This window comes from Motacilla alba, chromosome 2, assembly GCF_015832195.1.
Source record: "Motacilla alba alba isolate MOTALB_02 chromosome 2, Motacilla_alba_V1.0_pri, whole genome shotgun sequence".
Lineage (NCBI taxonomy): Eukaryota > Metazoa > Chordata > Aves > Passeriformes > Motacillidae > Motacilla > Motacilla alba.
In genome coordinates this window covers 104149728-104166138 of record NC_052017.1, presented here as the reverse complement: position 1 = coordinate 104166138, position 16411 = coordinate 104149728, and positions in this window count along the sequence as shown.

Sequence of the window (16411 nt, the reverse complement as noted above, 5' to 3'; positions counted from 1 at the left end):
AAGACTGGGGTAGAGTTGATTTGTATTAACATATTTTAAAATGTTTCAAATTTTGATGAAAAAAGCACTACTACAGGAAAACATTTTGATGAAAAGGTCAGATAGTGTTTTAGGTACTGTTCTAAGACAGGATGGTAGTTTATTAAAACCTGCATAGGAAGGAAATGAACACATTTCAAGGACACATGCAGACATGGATGTAAGTATTGCTCCTTGTTTCCTGAGGGATGGACCAAGCGGCCATTAACCTTAATGGGAAAGATGCTATTTACTTTTCATCTTGTACAGGAGTGGGTATTGTTTTGTTCTTTAAAAGCTATTAAATATCTGCTTGAACTTCAAATGATCATTGGATATGCTCATTTCAGAGTAGTCCTACTGCTTTTGCTCTTTCTGATGGTGCTAACTCTAGAGAGCCTGGTATGGAGGAACCTTTACAGATGTCCTTTGCCTGCAGCATTCACATTCAACAGCTTGGGAGACCAGAAGCCATCGCTGAAAACTTGGCCTTCCTGAAATCAATGGGATACATGCTACTGGCTTCAGCAGAGTCAGGATTTCACTGCATGTTGAGAAGATGACCTTCATTTATTTATTTATTTTATTGTCAGAAAGGAAAGCCGTGCAAATCCAATCAGTTAAACAAACATGTGATGGGTTTGGATGTGCAACTCCTATTTTATGCTATTAGAGGCAAATTGTGCTGGAACCTGCCTGTGCTCGCTGCAAGCAGGCGGCAGAGCGATCGCTGATTCATAACTACACACAAAGTTCTTTGAAAGCCAGAATTTCCTATACATCTGTAAGAAATAATGTTGTAACACTCCCAGGGATCTATCAAAGATCACTTTAGAGAGGGGAAGGTGATTTTATTGGTAAAATGGAGTAATTTTCATTCACGCTCTTGTGCCCATATGCTGACGCTGACAAGCACCAGGAGGGGTATATATCCAAATAAATGCATTCAGCCATCCAGACATGAGTATCCTGGAAGTCTGCCTGGGACTCCTTGGCAGGTAGGACAAGGGATTCCACCTGGGAAGTCCTCCCCACATGTCCTGGTTTCTCCTTAGCTTGGTGGCAGTGATGTGGGTTGGATGTGCCTCTTTCATACCATCCAGGGATCAGGTCACCAGTTATTCAGCCTGGGCACCTCTGTGTCTCCCAGTCTGGGTGTCCTGGGAAGCTGCACGCAGTCCATGGGTTCTTCATGTGCCACCAATCCAGGTATTGTCAGCAGATATTGCACCCATAAACCTTCCCCTGCTGGCCTTTCAGAGGTTGCCCTCCCTGACTTTTCCACTCCTGCTCCACTCATAACACGTCTAAGGTTTTTACTGCAGTTGTCTACATGTTGATGCAAAATTCAACAGACTATTTTTTTTTGTTTGCATTTTTTTCAAGGTCTATCCAGAATTGAACTACTTGTGAACAAATACAACTCCCTTTCACTTACTTTACTTTGAAAGTGGCTCTGTTCTGATGCTAAGAATAACTTTCCCTTTCAGGGAAAAGATCCATCTTTTAATGGGTCGTTTATCAAGATTGCAAAACCTCTCTGAATAATTCCTATGTTTATATATATTTTTTATATTACATCATATTGAGAGGTCTCAACAAGACATATTTTTGTGAGTTTATACTAAAAAGAATCATCTCTTTGAGCCTAAATGCTTGGCTTTGTGATTAAGAGACACTCATTTTATGAGGCCCCTGGTGCTAAGCCCTCCAAGATGAATAAAAGGCATTACTTTTTGTCAAACTGTAAACATCACATACTTTAAAAAAATACATCAGATAAAGAAACAAGAGAGTAAAGAGGTATCTTATATCTGTTGCATGTGAAAAACTGTGTGAAGTTGACCAAATTAAAACCAAAACAGATAGCATTCTGTTGCAGGAATGAATGAGGGCTTTAAAATGAAATATAAGAACAACCTTCCACCCACAGAACCAAGTCCAAAAGCAAGATTTTGATTTATTTGATTCTACACATATTTTTGTCATTAAGCTTTGTGGTGTATTCTAAACTTTTGCTGTGCTGTTATGCATGTTAAGACACTGATTCCCACATGGTGAGCTACTGGCAAAGAAAACACTTGTGTCACCAGGAAAAAGAGAAAGTCTTCAGCATGGACACAGAAGATTTAAATGCTGTCTCAGACACATTCCCCTGCATGAAGATGACCCCACACAGGATTTCTGAACTCTTCTCCCCTGTCTTAGGACACCTAAATGAGCTCCTTTCAGTCATAACAACAAAAAAGAAGGACAGATTGTAATGAAACCACATTAAAAGAAGAAAGGAAAAAAAAAAAAGGAAAAGCGAGCTAAGATCTTTAATTTTAGATAGCTGGGCAGACTTAGCTGCACAGTTTTGGAATAAGTGAGTCAAAACCACAGATGGTCATGAAAAAGAAGAAGAAAAGCTGTTGATAGTATCAGCAGAGTTGCATTAGCTGAGCATGTGTGTGTGCATGCAAACATCAGGACTTCCAGGAAAAGAGCCCATACCCTGCTACAGAGCCTGTTCACGTCTGCTGAAGTCCCACCACTGCTGGTGCCTGCCCCAGCTCCTCTCTTGGAAGGCAAGAGGCTCCTTGGACTTCTTTTTTTTTTAGAAACAGAAAAAACATAGTGCAATTTCTAATGAATACACCAAACTGTTCTTATCTTTTGAGAGGCTCAAATGATAATGTGTGGGTGCTATATAAAAATTAGGAGTTAATTATATCAACATTTAATTAACTAATTTATTTATTTATCCCACTTAAAGCTTGGCCATCCTATGGATTTGCTTACTCAGGTGTGCTTGTCCTGGGCCTGAAGAGGTGCAGAGATAAAGACAGCTGCCCTGCAGGAGCTCTTTTGAATTTTCTTCTACCAGGCACCTGCAGATTCCTTCAGTGGTGGGAGAGGAGGGACAAAGGGATCTGCAGCAGCACAAGTCCTTGGCCATTGCCCATCTCTTCTGTGCCCCCAGGAGATCATTGTATGATATACCAGACAGATACCAGCTTCTGGGGGAGAATCCAAGAGAGATGCAATTCCCTCCTAACCTTGCAGCTACAGAGACACCCATCTTCACTTCCAAGCAGAGCTATCTCATCAAATCTGTCCTACTTCCTTGTGGTGGCAGGGCCAGAGTTGTTGTGTTGGCCTATGGCTTTACAGAAAGGAGCATTAAAATCAACACTCCAAACCAACAGGTTTGTCCACACAAACTCTGTTTCTATTTGTGATGTTTTTTCTGTGAAGTCCTTTTACTGTGTGAGCACAAACTCCATTCATTGGTGAAATTTGTGTCTTCACTAAAGATGTTTGCCAGTGTTATTGCTCCTCCTTACTGAAGTACCACCTAATGGGTTGAGGGAGGAAAAAAGAAATCCAAGGATCACCTTGCCAAGATAGTTTTCACCATGGTCAAATACTAAGGCTAGATTCCATACAGGATTTTTATTTAGTTTTATATTTTTAGTTTTATTTTCTCCTGCTTTTCCTGCTTGCTTGTTTGAATCTGTGGGAATATGTGTGTGTGTGTTTTCTAATTTTTTCGCAATCATTTTACAGTCTCCCTTCTGATGTCTTGGAGACCACACATTGAGGAAGATTGGGTGTAGACTAATTGTAAGACTTTTCTAGTAGCATGAATCTAAGCTTGAAATCCCTTCTGCTTTTCTTTTTCTTCCCACAAATATCAAAATGCCAACAGGCAGGGAGATGTTTCTAATATTTTCATTTTTCCTATTTATCTTGCATCATCCAATATACTCACATGCTGGAAGCAAAAACACATTAGGGTAGGGAGCAAGCCAATGAGTTACTCTGAAGTGACTTAAGGGCTGTGTCCTGGTGATAACTGCAGTTGCCTTCTATTTTCCCTTTGTGTGGAGTAGTTTATCTGCAGTCCCAGCTGGACAACCTGCCTTCTGCTGGGCTGCAAGGTAGGAGCCCACACTGAGTGGAACAGCAAGATCATGGCTTTGAGAATTTTTTTCTGATTTTTTAAGGTGCACCACAGTGGAGGCAAGATCACTGAAACACAGGCAAAGAAGTAATGAGATGCCATGGGAAAAAAAAAAGGAAGATGTATGCACTTGGTTTAATAAATGCATCTTTGTGTTATGCTCCTTCAAAGTGCAGTAAATGAACACGGCACACTGAAATGAGCACCGTAAATGAACAGTGCTTCATGTTTCCTTTAGATGTGGGATATTTGTTAACATTGTTAGATGGACACAAAGCCAGATGGCTTCATTTTGAATTGTTATATGGTGTTCTTTTTCCACTGTGCCTAACAAAAAATCATTTATGAAGCAAAAGCAAAAAAAAAAAATATTATATTACGTAACTGTTAATTCAGCCTCAAAAAGAAGAAAAGAAAAAAAAAAAAAAAGAAGCCATTTGGGATCCCAGGGAAATATTATTGGATTGTTGCTGAAAATTTATTGCTTAAGACAAACATTGGATTAAATGACAACTATTATAATGGCACCTTCGTGGCCAGTACATGTATTCATGGGAAAGTGGTTAATATTCCCTACAAAGCAGCTGAACTTTTCAGAGAGACAAAAAAATGCACAGTTTTTTTTCAGAGGCAGTTGATGTTTTCTGAAAATTCACACAGCTGTATGTGCCCGGGAGTTCTGTGAACATCTTCTGCTACCAGAGCTTTCCCAATGGTCCCCAGCACCAAGAGCACAGCCCAGAGACCATCAGGAACAGCGCTGTTGTGTGGGAAATAATGAAACAGAGAGGAGCTGTGCATCATGTAATATGATGGCGGCAGGGCCAGGAATAAACCTAGACCTCCTGGCTCCCTACCTTGTGATCTCCCTGCTAGACATCTTCCTGTTTTCCTTTGAAAATGTTGACAGCTTACTGGAGAGGAAAATCTACAAACATTACACATTCCACTGGCAAAAAAGGGGCTTTGTTATTTGATATAGGAACTCTTTTAATTATTGAGGTAACTTCACAGCATGAGGTCACAAAGGGCAAATTTGTTAGCAGCATTTATGAATGATCTGTCCATGAGCAGCACACAAGTCCAGAAGAACTGGCTTGACATGCTGGAGTTTTTAATGCAGTCCCATTCAAGAACATTTTAAGAACAAGTATCATAACTTCTTTGACTGGAAATAGTGAAATTGGTACTGATCCAGTAAGAAAACTGACCTGAATTCTCATTCACCACTTGAATCAACACCAAAAACTGTTCCAGCTCCTGATTCTTTGGATTTTAGTTTCAGACAGAAACAGATGCACACAAATCCAAAGAGACAGTTTTCCCTGTAGGAGCCAAAAATTTAAACAAAACTTTGTACACTTCCATTGAAGTACACTGACTCTACTTCAATATATTTAACTTTTCAGACAAATGCAAACTTGTTATTAGCAGGACCTTTTAGACAACTGGATAGTTCATTTGAATGCTTTCATTAGTCACAGAACATTTTTGTTGTTTCTTATGAATATTTCTATTAAATTAGTTCACAATAAGCCAGTTTTGTCTCTTCATTATAATGGGAATATTAAAGGGGTTAGAACTAAAACATGTCACAGGCTAAAACTCTTCACTCCATGTACACCAAACACACAGTAAAAATAAAAAGTATTCAGCCATGTAAAAAATACGATACGAAAACCTGATTGTTCTTGGTCTGTCACCTTTTTGTCTTATAACACTTAATGGTACAAGGCACATTGAATTCAGCACAGTGACAAGTGGGGAGAACCTGGAAAGTGTTCTTCTTAAAAAACCTTGAACATCAGCCTACACCTAACAAGCCAAAGCACACATCTTTGGGAATTCTGCATCATGCTCAGAATTTGGTTTGGACCTCAATAGGTTCACGGCTTTAATGCGGTATTGTGCTGGAGTAACTCTGGAATCACTGGAACTTGTAATGAGCTCTGCACCCCTTTTCAAGCAGGTTATACAGTGACTGTGATATTACAGTGGCTGTGCTACAAAAGGATGTATTTTTTCCATAGCTATATTAAACAAGGGCTACAGTACGCAGTGCTGATGCAAATGAAAACAGCAACTACAATGACAGCATCATAAATATCAGCTCTTAAAGGATTCCACAAAGGGAGGTATAGATCTGTATATTCATACTGGTGATGGAAAAAACCCCAACATACCATATAGCTTCTTATGTTCAATCAAAGAATGAAAGATGGAAATTCAGTCCAGCATCCTTCCCATTTCTGGCCACAGTATTCAATATATGCGCGTGGGTATGTAATTCCTGGGGGTGATCCTGTACTTCAGATTCTCCTCATCATCTGCCTTGTCCTGGACATTTGTAGTTCCTGGGCAAGGCTGTGAGGTTGGCTGGGTTGGGGCTCCCAGGCACCACAAGCTGTGGCCATGTTGCTGCTGTGGTGTCATCGTCCAAGATCGTGATGAGCTCTTCAGAACTTACTCATATGCCAAGTTGCTAGATCCTGGCTTGTATGGCCAGAGAAGGAGAGTTGCGACATCTCAGCCAAGGAAACCCTTCTCTACAGGCACTTGTGTTAGTGCCACCACTACAGCTATGGCATTACATTCAAGAGCAGTGGGGCATTGGTTCTCGAGTCCCTGTGTTATCCCAACCTGCCCTGAAAGGGTCTCAGAAGAGCAGTGGTGGGCCACGCTCAAGCTGACCATTCCAGGCTTTAGACTAGATTTCATGGCTTCATCTTCCATTGAATATAGAGGATGGTAGGATTTGGCAGCTTCAGGTTGTTGGTGGTCCAGGACTCATGAGGCTCTTGACCTTTGACATCAGAGTGGCACCAGTGTCCCTCTTTAGCACTTCACAGCAGCTCTGAACATGGCCAGCATGTCCTTCCCTAGCAACATGATCTGTAAGGGTAGACCTTTATAATCAACCTTAGACATTCCCAAAGAAGGTATGGGGGGCTGCACATGAGCCTAAGAGCCTGAGCTTGAAATATCTCACCCTTGTAAACCTTCACAGTCCTGGCGGATGTTTGTGTGAACACAATACCTCACCTTCAGAAGCAGGGCTTGTTTTCTGCCTTCACTGACCTGAACTTGTGAAATACTTTGGATCTTCTATATCATATAGCAGGGTCAAGCATTTTAATTTATAGAGGGTCACAGTTGCTACTCCCTTTAAACACCAATGGAATTTTTCAATATCCTTGAAGTAAATCCCTTTTGCAAAACAGTAAATGCTAGTATGACAGTATGTTAAACACGGATTTGTTCTGAGATTATTTACTTACAATTAGACAACTGTGCTGGCTCTCAGAGAGACTAGTCAGCAAAATCAACATTATTTGAAAGAGCAGCAGGATGGCCAGTGTTTTAGAATCCAAGGAATGTGGTTTTCATAAATTCCACAGCCTGGTGAGATGCCACAGGACCAGCTAATTTGGTCTTCAAAGTTTTTTGGGGGTAGCTATTTTACACAAATCTACATTTTAAAGGGTTTCCATTTCATGAGGAAAAAAGCTCTCCATTTTAAACCTTGTGAGATGGATATTTTTCCATTAAGAACAAAGTATTTTTCATACTTCTTTTTTTTCCCTTTGACATAAGTGTATATATACACCTACACAGCTCCTGGGCAGGGCAGGGCAGGGCAGAACAGGGAATCAGCTGTAGCTGTAGCAGCTGCCAGGAGTGAAATTACTGAACACGAAAGGACAGTCTGTTTGCAGCTCCAACCTGCTTCAGGTCACCACTAGCAATTTTGCATCTCACACTTCAGACTCTTCTTTGAAACTGCTTTTTCTTAATTAGCATTCCTTGTAAATCCTGGCTGTGTGGTTTGTTCATTCATGAGCTGAAAACAAAAAGGTAGAGCCTATAGTTACATGTAGGGAGACAGCTTTTAAGCAGACATTCTTCCTGGTGTATGTTTTCAATAAAATTTTAATTATCTTCTTTGCTAAACTGGCACGTTTGTCTTTGTGGATGCAGTGTAGTTCAGCACATACTTGTAAAGAAGGGCAGGGACAGCAGAGAAGATGCAAAGCCCACTTGGGAGTTAAAAAATGGGTGTTTGGGCATCTTTTACACGCACATTGAGGGTCTGGCTTTTGATTTAGCACAACCCAATAGAGCAAAGGCAAAGCAGACGTGGAGAGCTCTTTTCCAGTGCCAGGGAGCACAGCAGACAGCAAATGGAGAGGTACTGGGGCAGAGCATCTGGATGGGAAAATGACAGTGACCTGGGTGCCTCCTTTGCCTGGGTCACTGCTCAGGACACACAGACTCACTGCTGCTTCTGCTACAGCCATCAGAGCAGCAGTTTTGGCAGGGCCAACCCTCCCAGGGATCCTTGGTGAGATTTTGTCCCTGCCCTCCTCTGCTCTGCTGTCCCCTTGCTCTCCACAGCAGCCCTTCTTCTCCTGCCTCCTCTTTGAGACCATCCCCGGCCTCTTTTTTTTTGTGGCCACCTTGCAAATCCCTCAGGGTCTCTGCTTATCTACCCATACCACCATTCTTTAATTTTCTCTGCATAGTCAGGAGTCTATTTGTTGTAAGAGAGGCTTCATATATAAGCAATATTCTGGGCATTTCAGCTTCATTAAAAATGTTCCTTGAAATCCCCCAAGTCTGATTTCAACATCCCAATAAGTTTTACTTGGTCTGTTCAAAATTTGCCTGACACTTAAAATCTAACTTCAGGATAGCTTCAGTATTTCTCATTTACCTCTTAGTGATGAATTCTGTGAGGAACCACATTCCCTCCCTTTCTATATCCATCACAATCCGTGAGGGCTTCGCTCCAAATGGAGGAGAGCAAACAAATGTACCAGACAGCAATGCTTCACATCAGGTGTATCAGGTAAGGAAGTACAAAAGGGAGAGGAAATCAGAATTTTTTCATGTATGTTACAAAGCACTTTTCAAGTTGATTACTTTCTTTTACTAAAGAGTAAAAGGGTTGGTGAAAAAGACAGCAAATTTTCTTACCCATTTACACATTTGTATTCACTTGATAAGCTAGGTACAGTCTTGCTGAAACATTAAAGACATTTTTTGCACTCTGTGTTCGCATAATGATGTGGAAACACATGCCAGAAATAGTCTCAAGGGAGGAAAAAGAAACAGTGAACTAGGAAACCAGGCTCCTGTTAGGGCAGATAATTAGAATATCTGAAGACTGACAAGATTCCAATGCCAAAACAGCTTCATTTCACATCACGGAGGAGGTTTCAGGAAGATGGAATATAACAAAGGCCTAAGAGAATTTATCCTAGTTTCTGTTAAGCTTTCTGCAAAGACCCCGTGTGCTATGAACTTTGCTTCACCAGCAAACTCCCTCCCTTTCTAATCTTCCCCATTTGCACAGTTTGTGCCTCCACTACTTTATTATGTATTCTTCAGAATTTGCAAGTACACATTGTATACCACCTTGAGCATATGACATTTCAGGTGCATGCACCACAACCAAACCACACACAAGAACCAGACCCAGACCAGTGCCAGAGCTGGCTGTAGATGAGAGGGGTTCACTGCTGCCTGAGATCCACTCACACGAGCCAGCTCTATTTCACATGAGGAGATCTGGGGGTACAATAACCATCAGGACTTATTTTCCCTTCAGGAAAGGAGAAGCCTGTGTAGATCTCTTCTTTACACTTGGTTGTGCAAGGGAAGGGGCAGAAGGAGGCAGCGGGCAGCAAGGAGCTGAAAAGCAGGAAAGTACAGGGGATGCATTTTGCTCTGCTCCATCATGTAGCCCTCCCCTGGTCCATTTGTTGTGCAATTTAAAACTGCCTGTCAGCAACATTATTTATGGGACTGCACAGGCTGAGTCTCAGAATCAGGAAGCCAAATCCAGTTTCCCTGATATCATTCTCCACCCAGGCTATTACATTGTTAGCCTTATTTCTTAAGAAAACGATTCCTACGTGACTTTTGCAGCCTGTTTGTACAAGAATCTGTGTGTCAACTCTCAAGACCAGTGTGTCATCTTTTCTTAGAACTTTGCCCTGCAATTCACCCATTTCAATCAGATTTAGCTGAAAGACACAGGCTCAAAGTTGCTCGGCTCCCAAACACTTGATTGAACCATTTGTCCACATAGGAAAACAAGAGCCAGAGGAGCATCTGTTCCTGATGGGAATGCAGACAGAGCTCCGCCTTTGTTCAGCCTGGAAGTGGCCATCCGACCCGTGCCCATGTGCACATTGGGCTGGCCAGCTGGCATGCAGGCAGCAACTTCTGGTGCCCAGAAGATTTAGGGATGCTGAAACATGCTGGAGGGGGTATCCATATTGCAGTGGTGGAAGCATGTGGGATGTGAGGGGAGTGGAAACGTCCTGTTCATGAAGACACAAAGAGGAGTTGGGGTGATTCACCAAGAAGCATAGAGGCTATGGGGTGCAAATCTGAGTTGAGGCACTTCCAGAGTGTGCATATCTGAGGTGAAGCTCCCTACAGAGCACCTCAGTCATTCCACGGCTCCTGGGCTCAGCACAACTGGCACACATCCAGCTCAAGTGGGAGACAAGTGGTGATACCTCCAGAGCAGAACTGAGCGCATTTTTTGCTATTTTGTGTCAAAATGGCCTGGACAGGACACTGGAGATAAACCAGATCATAAATTCACAGATCAAAGTTCAGGAAGATTTATGAAACAAGACTTTTGGTAAAACAAGGACCCAAAGGAACCTTCAAATTGGAAATAGTAATAGGAAGGGTCCAGAAACATGTTGATAGCCGTAAGGGCTGCATTCTTATAATAAACCAAGGGGCTCTGATTTAATCTATGGAATGACCAGACACAAAAGGAATTCAAGAGGAATTTTCTGCCTGCAGAGCAATGGACAGAGCATGCAGAAAAAACAGGGAAAGAAGAAAAAGTTGTAGTATACAAGCATGGACTGAAAACTGTTGTGGAATTTATCTAGAGACTCAGAAAGGGGCACGCTTAATTAGAAAGGAGTCCTGGCTTCCTTCTGTCCTAAAATGTCTCTCATTTGCCATTTGCAGCTCAGCAGGCGCTGTATGATACAATTACTCATTAAGTAAAGGAATTTCAAACCTTTGCCCTAAGAGGAGGCTAAACTTGTCACTCAAACTCAATCCTGCATCTTTTGATGAGCCTGAGCAATACTCAAACAAGGATCACAGAGCTGGGCTTTATTTTTGTTTTGTTGCAAGTGCTCAGGGATTGAAGTGGAGAGTTTGCTCCTGGTCATGAGTCTGTGTTACTCTGCAGCTGTCCTGCACACACCATCCTCCTGCCTGCTCCGTGGGCTGAGACAGGCTACTCTTATCTCCCTAAACTAAATTCCCTCATGAAATACATCAAATACAGCCTCCCCTTTTCTAACAAAATCATTAGCTCTGAGTGCAATAATTATATGTTATATTCGGGCAGAAGGGAGGATGTGGACAATGAGGTTACAGAGGTTTGTGGCCATGTCTGCACAAATGATTAATCTTTTATATTATCATACTGGTGTTGCTGTAACTTTTGTGGTTCAAGGGTACTGTTTTATTTTATTAGACTGAGGGATCTAATTAGAAAAATGAGCAGAGCTTTTAGATTTCGCTCCTTTTCTCCCCACTCTGGCAGCTAAGCTAATAAAAGATATTTCCTCCCTCTACAAATCTAACTTTTCTGATTAAATCTCTACAAGCTAAATACTACACTGATTTACAGCACATTCAACATTATCCCTGTGTGCCACTCTTTTCAATAACCAATAAATAAAAATACCAAGTTAATGTACAATCCAAGGCATTTAGAATAAAGTCTTTGGATTAAACAGGAACATATGTAGCTCACATATCTTTATTTGAATAAAGTATATGGAAAAACTAACAAAGGTTACAATTTCAACTGATCTGTTTTCCTCAAAAAACTTTGCTGAGTAAGACACTGAAATCTTAAACTTTGTTTCTCTTTCCACTTCTGTTGCTTAAGGAATTTTCTACAATACTGTGGGGTGTGTGTGTTGGGAAAAAAATGCTGCTTTAACATTTCCTTGTAAGTCACTTTGATTTTCTTTTGTTATGCCAGAGATTTACTGTTTCTTTTGACATCACAGTGGCTGTTTTTGCAAGGACTGCTTGGGACAGCAGCAAAGCAATCCTTCTCACTTCCATCCCCATGTACAGAACAAAAAGTTGAGAGACACCAAGTATTTTTGACAATTGTTTGGTGAATAAAAAGGAATTAGCAAAATCCAAAAATTAGCAAAAGGAATTAACAAAATTCTCAGGAAGGGAAAAAAAAAAAAAAAAGAAAAGAAAAAAGAAAAAAGGAGCAAATTTATCCAGGAAAAACACCACTTAGTTTTGTGACCAAACCAAAGAGCAGCATCTCAGGTTTCTTTTGGAGGCCACTGCCTGGGATCAGGTGCTCCTACAGGATGTATTCTGCAAGCCAAGTTTTCTCCCCAAGGTTTGTCAGTGGGACTGTTTGCTTTCCTCAGTGGAAATACCACCCAAATCATCCAAAAACAGACTGAACTTACCACATCTGATTTTTCCTAGGATCCCTTAGTGGGCAGAAGTACTATCTCCCCTAGCAAAGCAGGTTATCTGTCAGCAGGTGAGCCATCACTCTGCAAACACCTGCCTTTTTACATCAGGGCTACTTTTGTGCAACTCTATGGTTTCAGACAAATTCCACAGAAATCTCCATCAGGAGATCCCCCAGACACTGACGTAATAATGTTCATTGCTCAATATGTTGAAATCCATGCCTGAGCCTGGAGAATGGGTACTTTCCATCTCTAAATACTCCCTTTTGTACTACTGGTTACAGAAGCACTAGGATTAAAGTCCCTGAGACTTCGCTAAGAGGTGGCTCTAGTTAATGAGACATACACTGAAAAAATGGAAAAGCAGATCCTAGTTTTTGGAAAAGCAGCCCAAAAGCTTTCAGAAAACATACATTAACTCCACAATCTAAATAGATAGAAAGAAAGCACATTCAGAAAACATGATGAGCAAAGCAGTGAAGCAGGTGGGCTTAGACTTGGAGTTATGGAAAATGTGACAATGAGCAGAAATACCTTTATTTCTGGCATGTCAGGCAATGTAAATTTTCCTGTCCTGACTAACTGGGAAGAAGCTAAAATTAAGTGTGAGCTGGGTGTACTAAGCAGTTATTGCTGTATTAGAGCCAATACTCCAGGGAAAGCAGAGCAGGCCTCATCTCTGTAAATAATCAGGGTTACTTGAAGAAGAAACTAGAGAATACAGTGAATGTCTCTGTTCTTCTCCAGTTTAGGCTTGGTACGTCATCAGATAGGAGGAGGCATTTACTTAGAATAGCCACTTGCTGGTGGGGTAAATTCCTCTAGTCCTTTCTCAGATTTGTTGCGCTTGGTGTTTGTGCTTTGGTGTAGGACTAAATAAAATTAAAATGCAAGATAATGCAGCATATATCAAGTGCTCACAGGGAATAAAAAGCATCTACCTTACTATGATCTCATTGGCAATATGCAGACATTGACTGCAGTTTGCTATTATCAGCACAAAAGAATTTAGAGAGAGGATGATGAACAAAACACACTGTTTTGTGAAAGAAACCCAAAGAGCTAGGCAAGAGGGATAGATTTACCTCTATAATGGCATGTGGTCAAAGCTCTTTACCCTGTGTGAAGACAGAGTGCTCCTTCAGGGGTGGGAGCACGGCAGTCTCTCAGCAGTGGGCAATGTCGCTATTGCAGCCCAACGCCATTCAATACCACGCTGCCCCCCAAAGCATTCTAAAAGAGATAGAAAAGGTAGAAAATCCCATGAACACTTCTCCCAGCCCTAGGATTTCGCCAGGGAAGTCTTCCTCCCTGGGCCATTCCATCTTTGCCATACAGACAGGGCTAACATGGCATCCTTGGCAAGGAGGGGTTAGCTGCAGATCTTGGGGTGAATAATCCTGCCAGTGAAACTGCAAAACGATTTATAGAAAACATTTGTGAAAAGCTTTTGATTGGAGAGGCTCTGGGGATATCTTGGAAAACTTGGAGTGAAAAAAGCAGCCACATAACTGGGTCCTAATATAAATGCCCTCAGCTGAATATGCAAATAGGGTTTTCATATAATCACAAAATGGGAGCTGTCTGGCAATAATTCTCTTTCATTTTACTGTCAGTTTCTTGGCTACTTAGAACACAATGAATAAGAAATGGAAGAGCAAGACCTTGGAGGATCCAGTTACAAAGTAAGAAATAAAAAAATTATGTACTAAGGATATAGACTTGGTATTTCTGACAAATGTCCTCATTTAAGTGGACTTTTCACATGATATGAATAAATATTGTGAGTTGTTGACAAAAGTAATTTTTTTCTGTTTTATCCACGACATGAAAACCCCTTTTCTATTTCTGCAGTAAGTCCAAACACCAAGGATAGCAGATGCTCTTTAACCACAAGCAAACAATACAAACATTGAGTAAAGTATACTGCTTTATTCGTTTGGTTTTTTTTTTTTTTTTTTTTGTGCCAAGAGCAACTACCTTAAGTGCACATAACAGGGTGAACACAACTCCTTGGTTGCTTCCACTTGGAAGACTGTTGCTATTAGTTTCTCTTTAATATTGACTAGTGTTGAAATAAGTAGATCCTAAGGCTTCATTCTCTAAACTGCTTCCTGCTCTGACAACAGGTGTAAGTCAAGATATATGAGTGATAAGAGAGCACTTTCCATTGCTATTTCAGTCCTTGATAATGTTTGCTGAATTGCCAGAAGAGGATGCTTCTGATGAGGTTACACATGTGAAGATTCTTCTGACAACCACTCATATTGTTTCCTCATAGCAGAAGTGAAAGCATTTCATTGAAGAAGTTTTGGTTGAAATCTATCTACACTCATGTCTCTGAACAAAAAAGGGAATATCATGTATTAGCTCTGAAGCTAGAACAGGAAGGAAGCACTTCCTTGAGCTGAAAGGAATGGAAAGAGTACTTCCTCAAGTAAAATGTCAAGGAGGGAATAAAGACAGTAGCTATCAGCAAAATTAAGCACATATCCTTCATTTGCAAACCCACTTCCGTTCTTCAAGAAAACTGGAAGTGGGTTTTGGACGCAATCTGACAATTAAAATGATGCAATCTGACAAAATGATACAATCTGACAGTTAAAACAACCATTATTTAGATATGCTGCTGTGTCGCAGAACAGGACTTTTTATCATTCTTTCTTTGGAAGCTGTTCCATTCTGAATTACATGGGAGTGTGAGCACTTCTCAAGTGACAAAAGGTCCTAAATCTGTTTGCATATGTGAGAACTGAAGCCTGACTTAGGCACCACAATCCTTGTCATGTGTAGCAAGAACAGAGATTAGCTGTGATTGCAGCAGTGTAAACCCTTTGTTAACACAATGACCTGTAAGAAAAGAAGGGAGTCCCTGCTACTTACATACATGAGAGCATCTTCTCAATCTGCTGTGCCCTTTCACATGCAGCTCTTTTAACACACATATTTCAGACAGATGGGGAATTGCAGTGTATTTTTTTCTCATTAGTGTCCCCATAAATTATGGGATAGATTTGATTTTCTCCAGGTCCCAAGTCATGGCTATTTACACCTGTAAGAAACCATTGTAGTAGAAGATTATACTTCTAATGAGAAAGTTTAGATGCCATGAGATGGCAAGAAAGAACTGTGGCTACTTAATGAAATGATTTTATTGAAACAGTGAGATCTGAGTGCCTTATAGCTCCACAGTATTATGACATTTGTTGAGGAAATAGGGATCATTTGTCCATTTGCTGCTTCCACATTCCTAACATGAGAAAAATGTTTCAGTGATATTGTTAATATTTCGGAGGTATGCAAGCTAAACCACGGGTTTTTCTCTTAGACCCTTGTACTCTGGGTGGCTCACACAGCTCTTATCTAAAATCCAGATACTTGGGACCTTGGGAATGCTTCTCTTAGTTGCTTATCTGAATGGCTCCAGCAGGATACAGATAGCAGCTTTCAGCTGCAGTTTGTTGCTTTGGCTGGTGGCTAAAAGCAATGTCTAAAATTAATGTTAGGCCTTTTCTCTTAGGTAAAGATTTTGTTGCATTTTTGTTTGTTGGGCTAAATATTCAGAGATGGAAACAGTTTCTTAGAAGAGCTCAGAGGCAGAAACTTCTGCTAGGGAAGTTTTCATGAATAAGTGCCTGGATTTCTCAGTACTGCTGAGAAAGACTATCACCTGGAGAAACTATATGCAGAAATATCTAAACTGACTCCCTCTTGGAGCCATTGCTGCCTTGTCAAGGCTGACCTGGCACCGAGGCTAGATGGAGTTAAAGAATAAAGTAGGTATTTTTTAAAAGGCCTCAGTGGATGCACCTTGGGCAATACAAGAGCCCAGCCAGGGCTACACCCAAGGTGAACTCAAAATGGTCACAAAATGGACAACTGGTCTCTCACTTTTATAAGTTCTGGTCCATTAGCATATTGGAGTTAATTGTTCAACTAT